Source organism: Pezoporus occidentalis, unplaced genomic scaffold (genome assembly GCF_034315485.1).
Source record: "Pezoporus occidentalis ecotype Australia unplaced genomic scaffold, CSIRO_AGI_Poc_V1 ctg81, whole genome shotgun sequence".
Taxonomy (NCBI): Eukaryota; Metazoa; Chordata; class Aves; order Psittaciformes; family Psittacidae; genus Pezoporus; species Pezoporus occidentalis.
In genome coordinates this window covers 9627448-9638237 of record NW_026916170.1, presented here as the reverse complement: position 1 = coordinate 9638237, position 10790 = coordinate 9627448, and the positions used below count along the sequence as shown (strand labels likewise).

The 10790-nt window shown below is 40.6% G+C and overlaps 1 long non-coding RNA gene across 1 annotated transcript; it reads right to left on the bottom strand.

Annotated features, from left to right (window-relative positions):
* Nucleotides 1-3449: 3449 nt before the first annotated feature.
* On the bottom strand, nt 3450-9756 carry LOC134156038 (uncharacterized). The gene is made up of 3 exons (XR_009961810.1): nt 9663-9756; nt 7026-7085; nt 3450-3812 (listed from the first exon to the last, which is right to left on the bottom strand). It is a non-coding gene; the product is annotated as an uncharacterized LOC134156038 (long non-coding RNA).
* Nucleotides 9757-10790: the final 1034 nt, after the last annotated feature.

The window sequence follows — 10790 nt, the reverse complement described above, 5'->3', positions numbered from 1 at the left end:
TGTTATAATGCCACTGGTCTTGTAATGCAACCTTCTTATCCTATCATATTCCATTAAGATGCTGTACCTGTGTTTTTCCAAGAAGCATTTCATTTCTTTTGGCTAAGCTTGGAGTGCAAAGCACAGCAGCTGTGGTCCAAAGATAGTAGAATTACAGGTTTATGTTTTGCAAATATGGAAAAAGAAGTTCAGCCAAAGATATTTCTTTCCATTACTTTAGAACTTGCTGCTCTAGTAACAGGAGCAGCCACCCAGTTTCTATTCTGTTTTGTTGTTTTTTTTCTTTTCCCTAGGATATGTAAATACTGAACCAAATAGAGAGGCTCTCTCTACATGCCCAGCATTCTCCTCATTTGTATATCCTCTAATATGAATATCAGTTCCATTGTTCATCTCTTGGTACTATATTAATACTTGCATTTCCACTTACATTTGCAACACCTTCATCTCAATGGCCAATCGTGTCTGAAGAGTAGCCTTTTTCCTGCCAAAAGTTGTAAATGAAGCAATCTCTGCTCCAGAAAAGTAATTGTCTTTTTTTTTTCTGTTTCTACAAGTTTGTTCTCTTTTGCTTGTATATAGGATGTGATTTGAGACCAAAAAAGAATATGTAAGGATGATAGAGCTAGAAACAAATCATTAAAGCATTCGAGCAAATATGAAAAATATAGCTTGGGGAGTACCTCTTTTGAACTATCATCAAGCTTTTTAACAGGGGAGAGGGAGTGAGAAATGCTGAAAGTTTGTTTAGGAAAAATACTGCAAAGACAGCTTTCCAAATTCTTCTTGTGTGACTGTGACAAATGGTAAGCTTTTTACTCTATTGCAATATGGAAATTTGCAACTGCATCAACATAGCATCTAGGGAAAATTACGTACCGTGTCATCCATACGTGTCCACTATCAGTTCCTCGGATTGGTTGATATTTAGAGTTTTAAATATCATCTGAATTTTTGAAGAAGGCGTGACTCAAGTGTATAGGTTATGTATGAAATAGAATTCTCAAACTGTTGTTTTCTCAAATGTGTACATTTAGTATAAAAGGAAGGAGCCAAAATTCTCCAGCTTGGCTGCCTAAGAACATGCTGTGATTTCCAAAACTGTCTAATTTCAGCCTAGCTTTTTATGGTTCCCACTGAGTCTGAAGGTTTCTCTTCACTGCACTGGGATTTCTCTTCACTTTCCACCAGTGCTTTTCAAATTTGAATGTATTTCGTGTGAGGATGGAGAAAGAGAGAACTGGTGAATCCACAGGCGGCATTACCTCCTACATGTAGAGAGTGAACTTTTTTGAGAGCTGGATGCCTCTGTGGCATTGAAAGGAAGGACTGAGCCTCATCAGGGATACTGTTGTGCCAGGAGAGCTGGGTAGTACCCCCTCCTTGGCCACACTAATGTGGGTGAAGATGAGGAGGATCTGTCTGAGTGCTGCAGCTCAGATAACCTCCTGCTCCCTATCTGGGATGTGAAGGCTCCTTCAATTCTATAAAACACCAGCTTTCTCTGTTCCAGATATTTATTTACACTCAAGCACATTGTACTGTCTCTGTGCTCTTTAGAAGACTCTGACAGGAGAGAAAAGTACTCCAGACCTTCCCAGTAATTGAGAGCTAGTGAGTGTCTATGGCTTGACTAGCATTTTGATGTGCTTAATGGCCAAGAAGAGAACTTGTGGTAATGGGTCCCAAGCTAGGCATACATTTTTCAGCCGAGTACAGTCTGTGGAATGAAATCAAGCCTCCGTGTGAAAACTGATGATTTTTCCCTGAAGTGACAAACTTAAATGGAATACATCTGAGCAATGATGAGAGCTGTGACTGAAAATGTTGCTCAGTACCCTAAAATATAGGTCTTCTGTGCAACAGATGACATGCTGCATGTGTTGTTTTCCCTATGAATTATGTAGTTACATGTATATTGAAGCTCTTCCTATAGCCTCTTCTGTAATTCTTGACTTTCTTCCAGCCAAGAGCCCAAGTCTCATTTGAGTCAGAATAACTTGTTTAAATGGAAAAAAGACTACATTTGTTTTGAATATGAACATAATTTTGGTTGTTCCCTGGTAAAATATTGTGGTTAAAAAAACCCAAAACAACAAACCAACCACAACCAGCAAAGCACCTACATTACAGTTTCCTTTGCAAAGCCTAAGGAGCCCCTGGCTGGAAGGCAGAATTTAGGATCCTGGTTTATAAATTGCTATGGCTAAGACAATAATACTTCATCCTCTGCTATCACATAACAGAGACAAATCAGATAACGCTGCTAAAAATCTCCTTTCTGCAGCTTAAAATGAGTGAAAAGCAGAAATTGGAATCCCAAAATCATTCTTAGTGGCAATATAAACTAGACAAGAACCTCCTACTAAGGTGAATATAATTGCATTTTGATTTCAAATGCTCCTAAATTTGCCGTTCCTAGAAAAATTAAACAATAGGTTTCACCTAAAGCTATTTTTAGGTCTATAGGTGTATTTTGGTGATGGTAGCGACTGCTGGTACATCAAAGGTAATTTTTGATGGAGAGATATTGGGGGAGAGCACCAAGTTGTATATATTATCACATTTGATGATGAGCAGCTGTAAGCAGAAACTAACATAAATTAGATGTGTATCACATTTTTCTGCACCCTGGGGAAGTGCAGAACAAAGTCATGCAGTGATTACACTTCCACCAGCATGCCATTAACAACTCCAGATGGCAGCACTTTAACTGCAAACATTTCCAGGTGTAATGAGAAGGCTAAAAATAGCCAAATAGCAAGGCATGACCCAGTGACAGTCTAATTTGTGAAAGAAATGAAGAGGCAACAGGGCTGTTTAGGCGTGTGAGAGAAATGGCTTAAGCCATGAATAAATTCATGTAAATATAATCTTTTCTTAAGGAAGGGCATGTGCTCAATCTGTCTTTCTATGTAATTGATAATGAAGATGGAAAGTGTGTGTTCATTCATGTGCTAGCTTATATGTATAACCTTGTAGGAAACCACTAAGTACCTCTCAAAAGAAGATAACTTTATTCATTTAAGACATGCTGTCAACCTGATAGAAAAACAAAGGAATTTTTGTGTGTACCTTTCAGCAGACTTGTTCTCTGGTTGATTGGTTATTTATTTTAAGGAAAGATACTGGAATTTCAATATATGCATGAAGAAGCAAGGATATTATCCTTGTTTTGCTTAGTGCCCACATAGTGCCTTTGGAATAATTATTATTCATTTAAGACTGAATTTTACAAGATTATTTTATCTACTCTGTCATTTAAGTGCCAATAATACTGTACCTGTGAGCATGAAGTGGATAGACTGCTGTTGGTTTTACATAAAAGAAGTGTTTTCCTGTCACATACATTTTATATCATGTTCAGAAAAGTTACCAAGGTCTAGAACAGAGGTGAGGGTGCAGAGTGCTTCCAGTGCAGAACTGAATGATATATGTAAAATTCCTTCAGTGAGAAACTGTTACCATTTATATGAAGTTTGGGTAAATCAACCAGAAGTAACTGCTTCCCAGCTGTCCTTCACCAGTGGATGTGGCTGTATGGTGAAGAGCTCCTTTTGAGGAAGAAGTAGTATCTTGAAAACAGTCCTATTTTCTCTAATAGTCTGTAAGTTTCCAGTCTATTTTCTCACTTACGTAAACCCGTACAGACTCAGATGGACAGATTTCTTTTTACTGCAGCTGATAAAACTTGAAACTTGGGTGTCTTTAAATTGTCAGTGATGACTTGAGTAGTATATTTCAGTTCAGAGCTGTTTGTTGTCTACAAGGAACATACTTGCACATTATAATGGAAATAATCTTGACTGTCTCTGGGAACAAACACAGTGAGAAGTTATCATTATTGCAGGAACACTGAAGGTGTTTCGGATGAGTCTGGTGAAACTACAGCTATCTCCTGAACCGTGTATTGTCAGTTGCCCCCAGTATTTTCCCAAAAGCTGTGCTGCAGTCCTGTGTCTTGTGAATTTTTCCTTCATCATTTTGCTTACATTGCTTCCTGCTGTTGTTCTCATCCCTTCCTCTAGCACATGTCCTAGAAGGAGGGTCACTCCTCTTCCCTTTCTCAGGACTAGACCTAAAGGATGTAATTTCCCTCCCCAGGCTGAAGGGATCAGTTCCCCCTGTTGCCTTCCTACCACCCTTGTCACCCCTTGAACTAGATGACAGGAAGGACAGCATGTTTATGATAAAATTACCAATATGTCTCATGGTCAGCATCTCCATGTTGGCTGAGAGAAGGAAGAGAAACGTGTCTATAAACAACCTGAGGTGTGTGAGGTTAACTTTAGGGGACAATGGGGAACAGTCATAGTAAAACATTCAAAAGATGAGGTTAGCAGTTTACTTTCCTTGTTCATCTCTAGATCACAGCTTTCAAAATAGGCAGGCAGAAGGCATGTCATTCATGTTACCACCACTCCAAAAAGAATTAAAAAAAATCTCATTAAAAAGGTGGGTTTCTGTCCTGAACACTGGCATGGTAGGAAAGTGTCTTTTTCTGCTGGTAAAAACACCTTACACAAAAAAATCCAGTCTTGCAAGGCCTATATACATCCTCTGCCTGGGGCATGAGGATGTCATGAACTCTCTCTCATTTCTGCACAAAATTAGGAAAACCTTGCTAAATTATGCAAAGTTTTGGGCTTATGAGTCTTATGGTTCAGACTCAAAAGATAAATCAGGCAAACGCCAACACTTTGGCTGCTTATCCGAATTAGCCCTCATACCTTCTGAAATTTGTTCATGGCTCATTTTCCCAAGGAAGAAAGAGAAGTTAATGAGAAACTTACTTATATTAATCTCACTTGAAGCTTGACATATTTGGATAGTCAATATAATTTTAAAGATGCAATGGTTCAAGCACGCTGTTGTGATAGGCAAATATTTGTATATAATCATATCATTAGATTAAGGAGTTTATTATTCTAGTATGTTCTGCCTTTTGTGATGTAATAATTTTTTTAATATCCCAAAGCAAAATCAAAAGTGATTAATTTTAAAGGTTCATTCTAGGAATGAATGTTCCAGTACCAGAAAACATCATTTGAGATTTATTTGTTGTAAAGAACTTGTATCTTTACTGGATATTGAATATCTTCATCTCTGCAGAGATATTTCTATTTGGAGTTCCAGCCATGCCTGCCTTCCCTTTCAAAGTCACAAGCCTAAATATAGGAAGATGTTTACCATTTTCCATTTAGAAATTAGTATTCCAGTCCCTCTGCAATGCATATAAAATGCTCGTTATGCTGGAATTTCACTAAAGTAGAAACAATTGTACCAAGGGAAAAATTTCACTGAATCAGGTTTGAAGTGCATGCCACAGGGATAGGGGTGTCATCTTCTTTTCTTAGACACAGTCACTCTTCTTATATCAACACCAATTATGAGAAAAGGTTCAAAGCTTGCCTGAGAGTTTGTTCATATTCAAGCCTGCTGAGAAAAACCTGTTCCTTTCTCTCAGCAGACTTTCTTTTCACACTAGAACTCTCTTTCTTTTTCGAATCTATGTAAAATATACAGATATTATCTCTTTTTGGCCAAGGACTTGGCAAAGACACAAGTTCTGATTAGTTCTGAATGTATTTTTGAGGTATCCCTCTGAAAATAGCTTTCTGTGTCTTTTCAATTAGGCTGTAGACTCTGGAGATTGTGCACTGCCATGCAAAATTTTGGATGGGTAACAAGTAGTTACTTGTGCACTTAATGTGCATAAGAATCCAGGGAAAAGCTCTTACATGAGATGACTTATCTCTAGAAAACATGGGAGTGGATTAAAAATTTGCTCTGAGTATCTGAGTAAGAACTAACATTGCTGGGACTACCTTAACCTCTAATCTCCCATCCTCACTGATAAAAGTGTTTAGGAGTACGTTTGCATTTAGGGCTGCTTTGATTCAGGTCACTTAAATTTACGGATTATAATGCGCAGCAGATTACATTGAAGAGAAATAAGTCAAATTGTCAACACAGGCATGTATTTTCTGGCTGTACAATGGTAAACTGTTTCTGCAGGAAACCAAGTTTGTTTCTGTCACAGCACGAGTAGTCTCAATCAATAGATTTGTTTCTTGATGACTTCAGTTAATCTCAGATGCTTTTTTTGTGCTACTTCACCTTGAGTTCAGCCTTTTAGGAAATTCCCAGTAACCTTCTGGGATAAGGGCTAGCCCACATTAATTAACAGCTGCCTAATTTTGTGCAGGTAGTTGCACATTGCTGTGAAACTGTGTGTCTGGGAACCTTCCTGGGAACCTCAGAAGGAGAGAAGTCTGTGAAAAACTATTGTGGTGCACTGCTATGTTATAGTTGGGCGAAAGTATATGAAAAGTAGGGCACTTGAGTGTGGAAAACTTTTTTGTTTATGCAAAATTCACTCAGACCTTTAGCAATCAGAAAAGGTTCTTAAAATAGTCATTTGTTTTGTTTCTAATTCGGTAGTTCTAATATAAAATGAGTGTAACTGTCCTGGGTTCAGCCTTAAACCACCACAGTAACAAACCAAACCAAACTGAAAAAGTGCTGTCCTCCTCCACTTCTGAATTCTGTACTGGTATCAATCTACATTATTCTACAGCTCTAGTGTTTGGCAGAATTACAAGGTGACACACCTATCTGCAAAATATGCCCACAGCTTTATAGCTTTTATATATATATATATATATATATAAAATATAGTATATTTTAGGAAAAAAAAACACCCCACCCAATAAAACCCAAACAAAACCCCAAACCAAACCAACAAACCAACAACCCAACCCTGAATGCTCTGAATTTCCATTAGATTTACAAGAAAAACATATTAGTTACTAGGGGGGTGAGAGGAAGAGTGAATTGAATGCAGTTCAGCTGTTTTCAAAAGAAGTTGGATAGACTGAACTTTTAACAGCAGAATACAAATTTCATTGAGGAATGGGAGAATATCTTCCCCCTTTTGTGTTGCTTGTAAATTCTCTTACTGCACATAGGGAAACACTGACTCCCTTGCTTGACACTATTACTGCATTAGATTTCATACTTACTAAAATGATTTCAAAGGACACAACGATAGGGGCTATGTTCAAGGTCCAGTAGAAGTCTGGCTGAAAAAATAAATGCAAAATTAGCATTAAAGTTCCTTAAGACATCAGTGTTTTTTTGATTTTTTCCTGTCTATTTTCTTCTTACTCCTTCTAAGACAGGAAACTCACTGGTTTCTTCAGAATCTGGCAGTTGGATAAATTTCCATCTTGTGATAGAGCCAACATGGCTCTCTCTGTAGATCCACTGCTGTTGCACCATGCTACTAAGGTGGACATTGTAATAACCTGCAGCAGAGCTTAAGTCTGCAGCAATTCAATACCTTCACACTTCACAGGGAAACCAAGTTAAAAAGTAAACTTTGCAAACCTGAAGAAGCCAAGCCAGAGCCAGAACTGAACCTGTGCCAGAGAGCATGTACTACAGATGAGTGTTACCTGGCAATGAAGTTTGGATTTTGTAAAGGACTATGTGCGTGAAAGCTTGAAAATCTTGAGTTTAGACTTGCATGTAGGAAGGACAAACAGTGTTTTCTTTCAAGCTCACAGAGCTTGAGGAGAGGTACAAGATGGATAAAAGAGACCCTCTGGATCAGAAGAGTAACAATTCAGACAGATTAGGGTCCAAAATACAGAAGTAATTTTGAAAAGCTCAACAGATCAGAAGATAATTGTCCCTAAAGGAACATGGTTCGTTATAATGCTAAAAGTCCCACCCCCTGAGATAAAAGACCCTAAACTCATCAAACATGCATAGTGAAATACACATACTGTGTCTTTAAACAGAAGCAAGAGACTGTGAGAGCCAATGACTATAGATACAGACTGTTACATGTACAAAACCACTGATTTTCACTATTTGAAATGGATAAAGTGGCTAGCTGGCAGACTGAAGGTATGCTAGCTTTGTGGAGTCACCACCTAGCACCCATCTCTGCACAGACATGAAATAAATATTTTGATTGTGTGTTAATTGTCTCTCTGCACACCAGGTGAAGAACCCTGATGTTGGGACAACATAGGGACCCATCCCTGGCAGTGTTCAAGGCCAGGTTGGATGGGGCTTTGAGCAACCTGGTCTAGTGAAAGATGTCCCTGCCTGTGGGAAGGAGTTGGACTAGATGAGCTTGAAAAGTCCCTTCCAAACAAACCATTCTGTGATTCTCTGGTTCTATGATTTTGGTTAGGGAGCTGGGCTTTGCTGCTGTGGTGCCAGGAAAAGGATATTCCTGGAGGTCTTAGGGGTGCTGCTCTTAAAGTCTCCTCTGCCTTTCTGCCCACCCATCCCCAGCAATAGCTGCTTTCCTATGCATGACTTCCTCATATTCAACAGCCAGCCCGTAAGGCCGCGTGTTTTGCTGGCTGTAGCAATCTACTGCCTCAGATACATTACACACTAGAAGCATTTTCCTCATGACTGAAGCTGGCCCTGTCATCAGCACAGTAGTTAGAAAGGAAGTCTGTGCAAAAGAGAAAACATTAAATCAGCCTTACTCAATACCAGTACTCTTCAAAACAGCCCAAATGTTCACCAACAAATCTTATTTGGAGATACAGTTTTGCGTCAGTGAGCATCAAAGCAGCAAAAACTCAACTGTGGAGAAAGCCAGATTATACTTTACTATCTAATCCTTGGCCTAAAGCTACATAAATAATCTCCTATGCTGTTGGGCCCTGGGGGCACCACCATGTTTGCCTGTCCCTGCCCAACCTTGGTGAGGCTCCCCCTCCCCTGCCTATATCTCAGGACCCCACATCAGCCCCCGGGGCCATCAGCTCCTGTCGTGGGAATGTGGGGAGGGACGTGGCGGGGAGCTGGTCTACAGCTACCCACAGCCCTGCCTGGTCATCAGCCCTGACAAGCCAGGCCCACGTGGGTTCACATCCCAGCCCAGCCTCAGCCCATTCCTGTCCCTGTCCTCAGAGAGGTGCCAGATGCTGAGGGCTGGGGCTGCCCTGATGCCCCCTGCTGCTCTGCTCCTGGCTGGGACAGGCACTGGCTAACAGCCCTGTGCCCCCAGCATAGAATCATAGAATAGTTAGGGTTGGAAAGGACCTTAAGATCATCCAGTTCCAACCTCCCTGCCATGGGCAGGGACACCTCACACTAAACCATGTCACCCAAGACTCTGTCCAACCTGGCCTTGAACACCGCCAGGGATGGAGCATTCACAACTTCCTTGGGCAACCCCTTCCAGTGCCTCACCACCATAACAGTAAAGAACTTCTTCCTTATATCTAACCTGAGCTTCCCCTGTTTAAACCCATTATCCCTTGTCCTATCACTACAGTCCCTAATGAAGAGTTCCTCTCCAGCATCCTTGTAGGCTCCCTTCAGATACTGGAAGGGAGCACCCTGTGGAGTCCCCGGTGCCCATGTTTCCTGGGTTCAGCTTGGGGGAGAGGTGATGGCAGGTGTCTCCAAACGGGCAAAGACTGCAGTTGTCCTAGCTGATACACATTCAGGAAACTTATGGTGCTTCTGACCCACCAGGCTTCTGCTGCTGGGCCTGGATGGTGCCCATGTCATCTTTTCTTGAAAATGCTGGGAGTTGTTTTTCAGCACAAATGCAAGCAATATAGAAACTAAGGCCAGTGCTCTTCCTCCATGTGTCCAGTGGTTGCTTTTTCATTCCTTACATATTTACTTCCACTGGGTTTTGGTTTCAGCCTGATGTTCCTCCATTTAAACTGCTATGTTGCTTAGGGATCTCAGTATCAGTTTATCATTGTTTTGTCTGAATAAATCCATCTGAGAGCCACCACCTGTCAGGACATCTCCAAGGCAGGACTTCTCTTTCTAGGGTGGTCATTAAAGACTCCAAGATTTCTCTGTCAGGTTCTGCCTTGCATTTCTGGTGATCTGGCCATTGAGAAAAAACAAAAGAGGAACTTGCCCATTATATCTGCTAAGCAGTGCACCTCTCTGTTGAGATGTTTCTAGGGGTGTGTTTGTTTTGTCACAGTTTGTGCCTTCACAGAGCGATGGCACAAATGGGTGGTGCTTAAGGGTAACCAGACTGGATTGAAATGGAGTTACTGAGCTATCAAAAGCAGTAAAATGACATTGATTAAATTAACCTGAGGTGGGCTCTGTGCTGATGATGCAGTGCCAGCTTCAGCTTCCAAGGTAGCCTGAATGTAGCTGCATGGCACTGCAATGTGGCATGTATGCTTGGTTGTAGACACTACCAGAAGGAGTGGCCTGTGAAGGCAGGGACCCACAGCCCTGCAGGGAGGTGGTCAGTGGCAGTGGGTCTTCAAGAGTCTGCAGTACCTGCAGCATCAGATCCATTGAAAGTGCATGGGGTTTCCCAGGTTAAGAAATACTACAGTCAGCACTAGTAGCAGCAGAAAGTGTATTTTCAGCTTTTGTATTACTATGGTTGTATGACCGTTGTGATCATTGAGGTTTATGATGAGATTTACAACTTCTCACAGTGTGACCTGAGGTACTGAGAATGGGAAATGCATGGTTTCTAGGTGTCAGAGAAGAGGTGTTAACCAAGCTGTATGCTTGGCAATATTTTGCATCAGTGAGAAGACAGATAAAATAAAAACAAAAAGAAAAAAAAAGCTGTCCATAGAATTCAAGAATCACAGAATGGTTAGGGTTGGAAAGGACCTTAAGATCATCTAGTTCCAACCCCCTGATACGATAATTGTTTATTTTAGTGGATGACATGTTATGAAAAGTTATACCAGCAATTGGTGGCTTACATAATTCAAGGTGCTTGTAAAACGTACAGGAAATGCTTGCTTTGAAAC